Here is an 11,442-nt window from a genome sequence, read left to right on the forward strand (position 1 = left end):
AGGCAACATGTCTTTAATTTTAAGACTTCATTTGCTTTGAAAGTTAATTTTATAAATAGAATTCATCATGAGGGATTGAAATGTATGTAAAGTTAGCCAGTAATAACCTTGAGTGAAGGCAACTCAATCCTGATTGTGCTGCTCTTGGATTATATACAGTGAGGACATTTGGATATTTTTGCTAAATTGCTTTCTGAATTATTTTTCTGTTTTCTGCTCTTGCCTTATTCTCGGATCTCATTGTACTACACATCAGACTCTGTCTGAGAAGGTAATCTAGTGACCTGCTCCTAAACCCCTGCTAATGTATTTTTTTACTAGCTGCCATAACAACAACATGGTATGGTAGCATAGTGGTTATGTTACTGGCCTAGTAATCCAGGGGTCTGGACTAATGATTAGGAGACACAAGTTCATAATTCCACCACGGCAACTGGGGAATTTAAATTCAGTTATATAAAATGCTCGTATCGGTAATGGTGACCATAAAACGTATCTGGTTCACTCATGTCCTTTAGGGAAGGAAATCTGCCATCCTTACCCGGCCTGACCTACATGTGACTCCAGACCTACAGCAATATGGTTGACTCTTAACTGCCTTCTGAAATGGCCTAGCAAGCCACTCAGTTGTATTCAAAAAGACAGCTCACCATCACCTTCTCTAGGGCAATTAAGGATGAGCAATAAATATGGGCCTTGCTGGTGATGCCCACATCTCATGAATGACTAAAAACAACCAATTTGCATTTATATGGCACCTTTACCGTAGTAAAATGTCCCAAGGCGATTCATAGGAGCTTTATTAAACAAAATTTGACACCGAGTCACATAAGGAGATATTAGAACAGGTGATCGAAAGCTTGGTCAAAGATATAGGATTTAAGGAGCATCTTAAAGGATGAGAAAGAGGTAGAGAGGCAGAGATGTTTAGGAGTGTATAATGGGTCTAGGGTAACCTGCTCTTTCAGGATGGCAAGAAGTAAAACAACATTGGTAGAGCAAGCAAAATATATATTTTTAAGGAAAGCAAGTGGCACTGGTAGAGCAGACAAATAAACGTTATCAGAGCAAGCAAAATAGCATTGGCAAAGTAACGTTATTAAGACAAACAAAATTGATAGGGTAAGCAAGATTTTTGACCACCCAATCAAGCAGCTCCAGTGGTAGGCCCTTCTACTTAGCAGCAATGAGTGCATCTCCCTAGACCCTGCAAAAGCCCTGCCAATGTTCAGGCAATGTTCTACCTGCCCTATCGCTTCTGATGCCCTTATCTCTCTCACTGTAGAGATGTACTTTAGCTTTGTTTGACTCCTCCTCAACAGCATGGCTCAAATGGAGAACTCACTACGTGGACAAGCACGAATGTGAACCGAGTTTCTATTGCTCTACAGCATGGCACAGTTATAAACTATCAACTTTTGCTATTTATAACACTGATAACATCATCTCCATTACAAATATCTTGTTTTATAGAAATGACCTCAGAATTGAGAACAGTTGTTACAATAAGAAAATAAAATTATTTTCTCTGGCTTTGCTAAACTAATTCACAATTAAAATAATTTACACTTAAAAATAATATTTATAAATGACTTGTCATTTAATTTTAATTGCCTTTTTATGCTTATCAGCTATCAGGTGAGTTCAGTCACAGGCTAGAAATCATGTCTCTGACTTTTTATTAAGTGTCCTCTATGTTAGGGATCTTCAATTATATTCAGGCAAGATCCACTTATCCATTCTCACCAGGCCCGCATGGGAATGATTCCCGGCTTTTATAACATCAATAGAAGTGTATGTCAATTTATCTTTCACATAATGTTTAAAAATCCATTTATAATTTAAGACATTGTTGTGTTCTTTACTTTCCTCCTCATTCTTACTCTTTCTCTTTCTTCCTCCTTCTCATGCTCTTCCTGTTCTTTTATTTCTTCCTACTCTTAATGCTGCAGCACCACCACTGGAAGGAGGGTGAAATTACAAAGGGACAAGGTTACATAGGCCGTTTCCATTACAAAAGTAGACTTAGGAACTTATAATGGAAAAAGATTGACATGAAGGGCACGCAGACGTAATGTTTTTATTATACTACTCTTTCATTTTATCTATCTATCTATCTATCTATCTATCTATCTATCTATCTATCTATCTATCTATCTATCTATCTATCTATCTATCTATCTATTTATCTATTTATCTATCTATCTATCTGTCTATCTATTCCTGTAGCATCGCACACAGGGAGTGAAAATTGAGTGTAGTTTTTGGATGAAGCAGATCTAGAGGGGGTAAAATGATTGGACCAGAGTGTACACATTCTGTCCTTACTATTATAATACCATTATAAATTCTAATGACCACATTTACAATGGAAACTACGCCCCTAACAATCAAAGTCATTCTGATAGATTCCAACCATTACTCGAATGGGAGTTTGCCATTACGGCTGCAAATTTCACCAGGGCCCAGAAACGTCGGGCCCTGTCCAAACATATGAACTCCCGCTAGGTCTCTGCCCACTCCTTAAAAAGCCAGTGACAAATATCCAGGGCAGGGTCATAACCGCGGAATCCAGAAGGGCAGAGTTCCCATGGTCCGACCCTAAGGTGGGACTTTGTGTGCAATCGAAACTGGTATATTTGGTGAGAGCATCATACTGGTCAACCAAAAGTGGGGGACAGAAGTGTGGCCCACCTAGGGGTCCAGGCCTAACTGCTGGTGACATCTAAAGAAGAGGGCTGAAATATTTTTTTAATATTGAAAAGCAACCCCGTTACAATGGGGCAACTGCTGTTAGTTTACAGGGTAAGGTTTGCACTCTCCTGGATTGCTACTTACAGTGTGGTATGTGGACTCCTCTGCTGGTGGGGACTGCACTAAACGTGGACTTAAGAATTTAGAAAGAAAGAAATACTTGGATTTATATAGCACCTTTCATGACCACCGGACGTCTCAAAGCTCTTTACAGCCAATGAAGTACTTTTGGAGTGTAGTAACTAACGTGATGTGGGAAACGTGGCAGCCAATTTGCACACAAGCAAAGTCCCACAAACAGCAATGTGCTAATGACCAGATAATCTGTTTTGTGTTATGTTGATTGAGGGATAAATATTGGCCAGGACACCAGGGATAACTCCCCTACTCTTCTTCGAAATAGTGCTATGGGGTCTTTTACGTCCACTTGAGAGAGCAGACGGGGCCTCAGTTTAACGTCTCATTCGAAAGTTAAGAAAGGTTACATATGTATAGTATTAATGTTATATGTTTGCTATTGCTCAATAAATTTGTTTGGCAGTTAAACCCTAAAATAAACTGTGATGTTGCGATATTCTGCAAGGATAAAATACAAAGAGGATTCTGTAGAGGCACAGGTTAGATCACATAGTTAAAGCAATTTAATGGTTTCCGTTTATTATCGTGGGTGTGCTATCAAAAATACTTAGATCTCAGAACAAATGTAAACACACTCGAAGCTATAGCGAGTAAGGCTTACTTATTAGAGCCATCTGAGACATAAAGGACAAACATTTATTTAATGGAAAATAAAAATTGTAAAAAAGATTTTTTTATCAGTCGCAAATATAAGTGAGAATTGTACTATACGTATGCTGCTCTGTGCATTATTCTGCAGCATAATAATCTTGGCATGTGCTTGAAACTTCACTACATTAACAATTGAGGTTGCTTCATTAATACTGCTTCTGCTCTGTTTCTCACTGACACATCTTAACCAAGATAAGGAACGTGAATATGACAGTTGTAGCAAAATGGATTTGTGTTGTAATATGCACAGCAAATGCCTTTGTATCTCTATTCAAAACCACAAATAACATTTTGTCAATATTTAGCACTGTCTAATTTCTGATTATTTGAAAGTGCAACATTCTACATCCATTAAACTCAACATAATTGCGCCTGGATTCCAGATTCTCTTATGGAGCCTTGTCTGCTTTATGAGTTACTCTGTATTCATGGAAATTCATCTCCACACGGACAGTAGAAGTGAAACATTTCTTCATTAGATCCTTAATGCATTGTAGTTTCTCTTCGCCATTAAAAAGCAATAGAGAGAAAATTATGTAGCTGGATATGGTGAGTAAATCTCCAGGTTCAGGCAGTTCAGGAGCCTAGAGAACCTTATCTTTTGCAGAGCTATGCTGATTTGGGCATGTTGTGTTATGGTTGTGTAGTTATCTTTCTCAGAAACAAATCTATGTACTATTCAAACACTATCGCCATTATATTATCAAATCCAGATCTCCACAGGCAGTTTTTACAAAATTCAGTCTAGAATTAGCTGTACCTTTGTGCTGAATCTATCAGAGGTTTGGAAGACTACCTGGGTGCATGAAATCAATAGTCAGTGTTTGTTTTATTTTAATAGTAAATCACAAACGTGGTCCAATATTACTTTTTAAAATCCACAAAGAGAATTTTATGGTAATTAATTTCTAAATTATTTTAAATTTATGCCTTAAGTACCAATTTGGTACTTTATTAATGACTACTTTATTCATGTCAAGTTGTCAGCTTTGACTCAGTGATAGCGCTCTTGCCACTAAGTCAAAAAGTTCAACTGCAGAGACTTGAGCACACAATCTCAGCTGGAAATTCAGTGCAGTGCTGTCAGAGGTGCTGTCTTTCAGATGAGCCGTTAAACCGTGGCCTCATCTACCCTTTCAGGTGGGCATAAAAGATCTCACAGCACTGTTTGAAGAAGAGCAGGGGAGTTCTCCTGGTGCTCCAGCCAATATTTATCCCTCAACCAACACCTAAAAAACACAGATGATAGGGCCATTTATTTTATTGATGGTTGTGGGATCTTGCTGTGTACAAATTCTTCACCCAGAGAGTGGTGAACCTGTGGAATTCTCTACCACAGAAAGTAGTTGGGGCCAATTCACTAAATATATTCAAAAGGGAATTAGATGAAGTCCTTACTACTAGGGGGATCAAGGGGTATGGCGAGAAAGCAGGAAGGGGGTACTGAAGTTGCATGTTCAGCCATGAACTCATTGAATGGCGGTGCAGGCTAGAAGGGCTGAATGGCCTACTCCTGCACCTATTTTCTATGTTTCTATGTTTCTAAATTAGCTACCGTGTTTACTAAATTAGAACAGTGTCTACACTTCAAAACAATATTTAATTGCCTGTAAAGTGTTTTGGGATGTCCAAAGGTTATTCAAGGTGCTATATAAATACAAGTTATTTTTTTCCCTCTTTCATGTATTTGTTAATCTTAATATGACAGAACATTTTTATTTAAGCAACATGGAAAATAAGTAATAAAGATCCAGCAAAGATGTCCTTAATGATTATCTTTGGAAGTGTTGTTCAGGCATCTGAACAGGTGATCTACTAAAGGAAGTACTGGGCTAAACATTGAGACAGACTACAGGGGGTCACTGCAGACAGGTGATGAGGTAGCTGATCAGTAACATCTGAATTGAGGTAGCTGGTCACCAATGTCAGTGTTCTCACTCAGGCCAACATCCCCAGCATTGAAGCACCAACCATGCTCGACCAGCTCTGTTGGGAGGGTCACATCGTCCGCACGCTCGACACAAAACTCCCTAAGCAAGTGCTCTACTCAGAATTACTACACGGCAAGTGAGCCCCAGGTCGGCAGAGGAAAGATTTCAAGGGCACCCTCAAAGCCTCCTTGATAAAGTGCAACATTCCCTGGGAATCCCCAGCCCAAGACCGCCCAAAATGGAGGAAGAGCATTCGGGAGGGCGCTGAGCACCTCGAGTCTCGTCACCGAGAGCATGCAGAAAGCAAGCGCAGGCAGCGGAAGGACCTGTAAGTGGTTTCCCTTAGGTGTTTTTGAAGCACCCCTACTTTACAATAGTTCTAGCGCTGGGAGTGATACTGTACTGAACAGATGAATGAGTCAGGGACAAGTACCTTGGCCTCAACCGGCATTGCTTTTATTAAAGTTAAAACACAAACCTGCTCCTAGTAAAACCATACACACTGGTGTGTAAAACAAACAAATGCAATACAATACACAGTATGGCCCATCTAAACAGGCCCCTATCGCAAAGAACCCAGGTCTAAAACCTCCCCTGAAAATCCCTAAGATATTGGTTGGGAGAATCCACGATACCATCTCACACTGTGGCTGTGATGTTAAAAGATGTGTGTGCAGAGATGATGCTCAGCAATTCGTTGGCTTACTCGCTGCTTCTCCTGATGAAAACATGTCTCTTCTGGTTTCTTCTCTCCGTCCCATACGGAGGGCTTGGTCCTTGTAGAGGCGAAGTGAGTGAGAGCAAGAGAGCGAGCTGTGGCCACCCGGCCTCTTTTAGACCCCCATACTATCCGCCCTTTCAAGCTGAATAAAGTTTGTTGTTGTTTCGAGGCTTCCTGTGGGTTTGTCTTCTTTTTGCCCAATAAAGTTTCCTTGTTTGCGAGGCTTTCTGTTTTGAGTCCAGTGATGGGTTTTCGCTTCTGACCGGTCTGGGCTTAATGGCTTTCTATTTTTCTGGTATCTCATCCAGGTAATGGCTCGATCACTGATCAGTTCACCTGATCTACCTTTGACGACTTCACATTGCTTAACAATGGACTCTCCATCTGCTCATCACCTGCGATGAATTGCCTTATTTTGACCATTGTCTTCCCAGACCCCTTGCCCATTATTCTAAGTCCAATATGGAGAAGTACCTGGGCCCCTCTCACAAGCAGCTTCCAGCTTTTTCTGTGGTGAGAAAAATATGTCCAACGAATCCTTGGGGATTAAAACGCAATGCTTACAGTCCTTACAGAGCGTGCGGCAAATCAGGCTCTCCACCTTTCCTTTCCTTCAACCACTGTCTGCCCCATCTGTGACAGAGATTGTAATTCCCTTATTGGACTGTTCCGTCACCTAAGAATGCACTTTTAGAGTGGAAGCAAGTCTTCCTCAATTCCTAGCGACTGCCTTTGATGATGATGATGATCATACAACAAATCTTTAGTCATTATCTCCATCGCCAGTTAATTTCTTAATTAACGAAATTTGCCTCATTGGTGTCAGCCTGGACTTGGGAAAAGCTTATAATCTGTGTCAACCGCAGAACCATAGCCTACTCCTTCTAGAGGTCCATGGGGAAAATGATGATGTCTCTGTTCTAGCAAATAAGATGTCAGTGACCTGTCGAATTGCAGATGTAATAATAATAACTTTTATTTATATAGCGCCTTTAACATAGTAAAACATCCCAAACGATGTTACTTGTATTCCCTGTTTAGAAACTTTAGATGTTGTCTGTGCATGTCTGGCTTAAAGCACTCTCTGTTGTGATTTAGGTAGACAATTTCCCCATTTTTTTCCTACTCTCGTGTAGTCTCCTTGAACTTGAAGGCTGTGTTGGGGTAAAAAAAAGGAAACCTTTTATATAAAGATATTCTGCAGTTTGGATGGAGCCAGAGGCTTAATTACAACAGGCGATGAGGCAGTCTAGCTGTGGCAATTGGTTTTAGTTCTTCTTGTAGGAGGTAACACAACCCTGTGACAGTCTCACTGGAGAAGCACTTCCTTATACACTGCTCCTCAGAGAACTGCAGGAATCTTGTGAGTAGTGAGGCATGAACCCAGAATTTATAGACTAGTTGAAATTGGAGAAATTTAAGGAGGCCATTTAGCCCATTGTATCTATGGTGGTGCTAGCTCTTTAACTTAGAACTGTCTACTCCAATCCCTAATCTTTATATTCCTACTATCACTTATCCAATTCCATTTTAAATTATGTTGTACTCTGCCTCAATAAACACTTGTAGTAAACCATTCCATGTTCTAATAACCCTCTATGGACATTTGTTCTAACATTTCCTTTCGTTCTGCTCGTGATTAACTTGAGCTTATGCTACCTTGTTTCTGATTTGCTAACCAGTGGAAATAATCTTTCATTATTTATCCTCTCAAAACCTTTCCTAATTTTGATAACCTCCTTTAGATCTTCTTTAGTGCCATTGAAAAAAAACCTCAAATTTTTCAAGTCTCGCGACACAAGTATACCCAAAGTGTAGAGAAGTACAAGGAATAGGTCAACATGGATGGAGGTACAAGAAGCCATGCCTCACAAATCAGCTGGAATTCTTTGAGGACATAACTAAATGAATTGATGAAGGCAATCCAATTGATATAATATACTTAGGGCTGGATTTTTGGGTCTTCTCCGCTTGTTTTTTCACCCCAAAGTGGCGGCAATGGCGGCGGTGAGGTGTTTTGGCCGGGCGGTCAGCCTCCAGCGCCCTGCAGCGATCCTCGGGTCCGGTTTTGCGGTGGTGTGGAGCAGCACCGCCCAGTGTGCAACGTCCCTGGTTGCGACACTGGCGCGAGTTTTGATTCTTGCAGGACCCGTACGCTACAAAGCATGCCCCGCACTGATCGCCTGGGAAATCAGGGTGGTCCAACGATCTTGACAATGAAGAGATAAGTAATAGACTCTTAAGGTAAGTGGGATTGTTATTTCTTTTAATTTTTTTTGATATTTGTGTTGTGGTGTGGGCAATGTTTTTGGAATGTTTTTGTGGTGCTTTTTGTAGTTTCCTCCACCACCCCCAGGCATCTCTTGGTGCGCTCCCAGCTTGGCTCTTTAGTTTGGGAGTTTCCCATCCTACCGCCCTAAGAGAGGTGCACAACGCCTCCCTTAGCGCTGCACTTTATTGCAAGGGCGATGGAATATAAAAGCAGAGAAGTGCTGCTACAACTGTACAGGGTATTGGTGAGGCCGCACCTAGAGTACTGCGTACAGTTTTGGTCTCGGTATTTAAGGAAGGATATACTTGCATTGGAGGCTGTTCAGGGAAGGTTCACTAGGTTGATTCCAGAGGTGAGGGGGTTGACTTATGAAGATAGGTTGAGTAGGTTGGGCCTATACACATTGGCGTTCAGAAGAATGAGAGGTGATTTTATCGAAACGTTTAAGATAATGAGGGGGCTCGACAAGGTGGATGCAGAGAGGATATTTCCACTCATCGGGGAAACAAAAACTAGGGGACAGAGTCTCAGAATAAGGGGCCGCCCATTTAAAATTGAGGGGAGGAGAAATTTCTTCTCTTAGAGGGTTGTAAATCTGTGGAATTCTCTGCCCCAGAGAGCTGTGGAGTCTGATCACTGAATATATTTAAGGCGGAGATAGACAGATTTTTGAGTGATAAGGGAATAAAGGGTTATGGGGAGCGGGCAGGGAAGTGGAGCTGAGTCCATGATCAGATTAGCCATGATCTTATTGAATGGTGGAGCAGGCTCGAGGGGCCAAACGGCCGACTCCCATTTCTTATGTTCACCCCCTGGCTCAGGGCCCAGCTGCCCAAACTTAATTACTGAGGCGCAAACTATTCCCGGGTGCTAACTTTCCCACCCCACCACCATTATTGCCCCAAAAATATCAAAGGCAAAAATCCAGGCCTTAGATTTTCAGAATGTATTTGGCAAGATTTCACTTGAAAAGGCAAATGTTTATGGAACACATAGCAAATTTGAGGGAAAACTACCATAATAATAGAAAGGGACAAATGATGACACATATAATAGATGCGGCAAGGGTAATGCTCAGCCAAGAGAAGTTGTTTCGAATCTCTATACATCGTAAATGGAATATTACTTTTGCATTGGAGAGCTCAGAGAAGAGGAACTAGGATTATTTCATGATTTGGTGTCCTATGTTTTGGAGAGAATCTCACAGAATTGAACTCATTTGCTTTTTTCATCAATTTTCATTCCTTCTATTCTTTTCTCCTGCGGCCATTCACTTAAATAAATAATGGGCAGAAAAATTGGATGGTCTGTAAAATTGATGTGTTATCCTCTGCACCAAGTATTTCAATATGCACTCCAATGTCCAATGTGTACCAGGAACTCAAAAGTGGAAAAGGGTAACTCTCTGGTCCCTTGGATGCACATCACCATTTGGTACTTCACCCTGGGCTGATCTTCTTCTGTGAACTGAGAGAGTTGACGGTGGGAGGGACATTAAAGTCAAGCCAGAGTGATATCCACACAAGCGCACTTCCAGCAGGGCCTATTTTCCCTTCCTAACTCAGGGTCAATACAGCTAATATTTGCACCTGTCTCTCCACACCATCTAGGATCAGTTAACTCCGAGACCAGGGACCAAACCAGCGACCCTCTTGGTCATTATGGCTTTGCTAGTCACTGTTTCAACCAGCTGAACTATCCAGTTTCCATTGGAGAAAAGAATGTTGAGAGACAACAGGATCAGGAAAGCATGATGTAGATAGAGATAGGTTGATTTAGATTGTGAGCAGGGAACCATGGCACACATCTACAAAGTTAACAAGCCACGGGTAGAATTTGAGATTAAAAGGGCTCTCCCCCTCACAGTGGGTATGTTGGATAGACTCCCAGCTAAAGAAGTTAATCAAAAAACTGGTTACATAACCCATCAGGAAAAGGAGAAGTATCAGAGAGATGAGCACCGTCCTGCTTGATGGATTAATCTTTGAATCTATAAGCAACTTGGCTATAGGCAAAGCTTTTCAACTGATTTGGGATAGCTCTCCCTTCTTCTTGCTGGAGCCAACAATAATTTCAACTGGTTTCCTTTATTTTCCCCAACACAGCCTTCAAGCTCAAGGAGGCTGCACGAGAGAAGGAAAAAAAACCAGGGAAAATGTCTATCTAATTAAAAAAAAGAGAGTGCTTTGAGCCAGACATGTACTGACCACATCTAAAGTTTCTAAAACATTAGAGCGGCCCTAACATTCTCCCAGTGTGGCCATAGCTTAGATTTATCTCTGCCACAACATGTTTACCCTGCCCCTATCTGTTGAGACTGAAAATTTACAATGCTCAATTAATCTACCACCCGACTGGCTATCTCTGTTGCAAAGTGTCAGCAGACTAGTGCCCCTTACCGATGCGTAAGAGCTTCCTATGAGTAATATCAGCATTTTGCCTTTTAATTGCATGTATAATTTTCAGGGTCTAGAGCCAATAAGGGAATAGGGTCACAATTCATCACTGTCTCTCCAACGCTTTATTGTAGCATTACCCAGACCAGCTAAACTAAGAATATAACACAATTGTGTGACACTCACTAAACGAATAGTCTATGAAGAACACTGAGGACCTGTACACTGGGATAAAAATTAATGTTTTATGGAGGCAACGCTGCAGGAGTGAGGATTATATAGCTGTTCTTTACAGACTCTCTAAAAGCATAAATCAGCACTTATGCCTGCAATTGTCTTTCCCTTTGGATGCACTGCGACATGTCCTAATCCTATTGTGACTTGATTGTTTCACAGCAAAGTGCTCCACCGAGGCCTGTAATTGGTATACTGGACCAAATTAGATTGCTGTGTGTTTAGGAAGGTAAGGGTCATTTCACATCAGCACCTCTCATTAAAAAGTCACATGCCAGGCCTTGCGTGAGGTGGGAGGGGGGAGGGTGGGGAAGAGAGGTGGATCGCACACACTAACAATGAAAC

The sequence above is a fragment of the Pristiophorus japonicus genome, chromosome 10 (genome assembly GCF_044704955.1).
Source record: "Pristiophorus japonicus isolate sPriJap1 chromosome 10, sPriJap1.hap1, whole genome shotgun sequence".
NCBI lineage: Eukaryota > Metazoa > Chordata > Chondrichthyes > Pristiophoridae > Pristiophorus > Pristiophorus japonicus.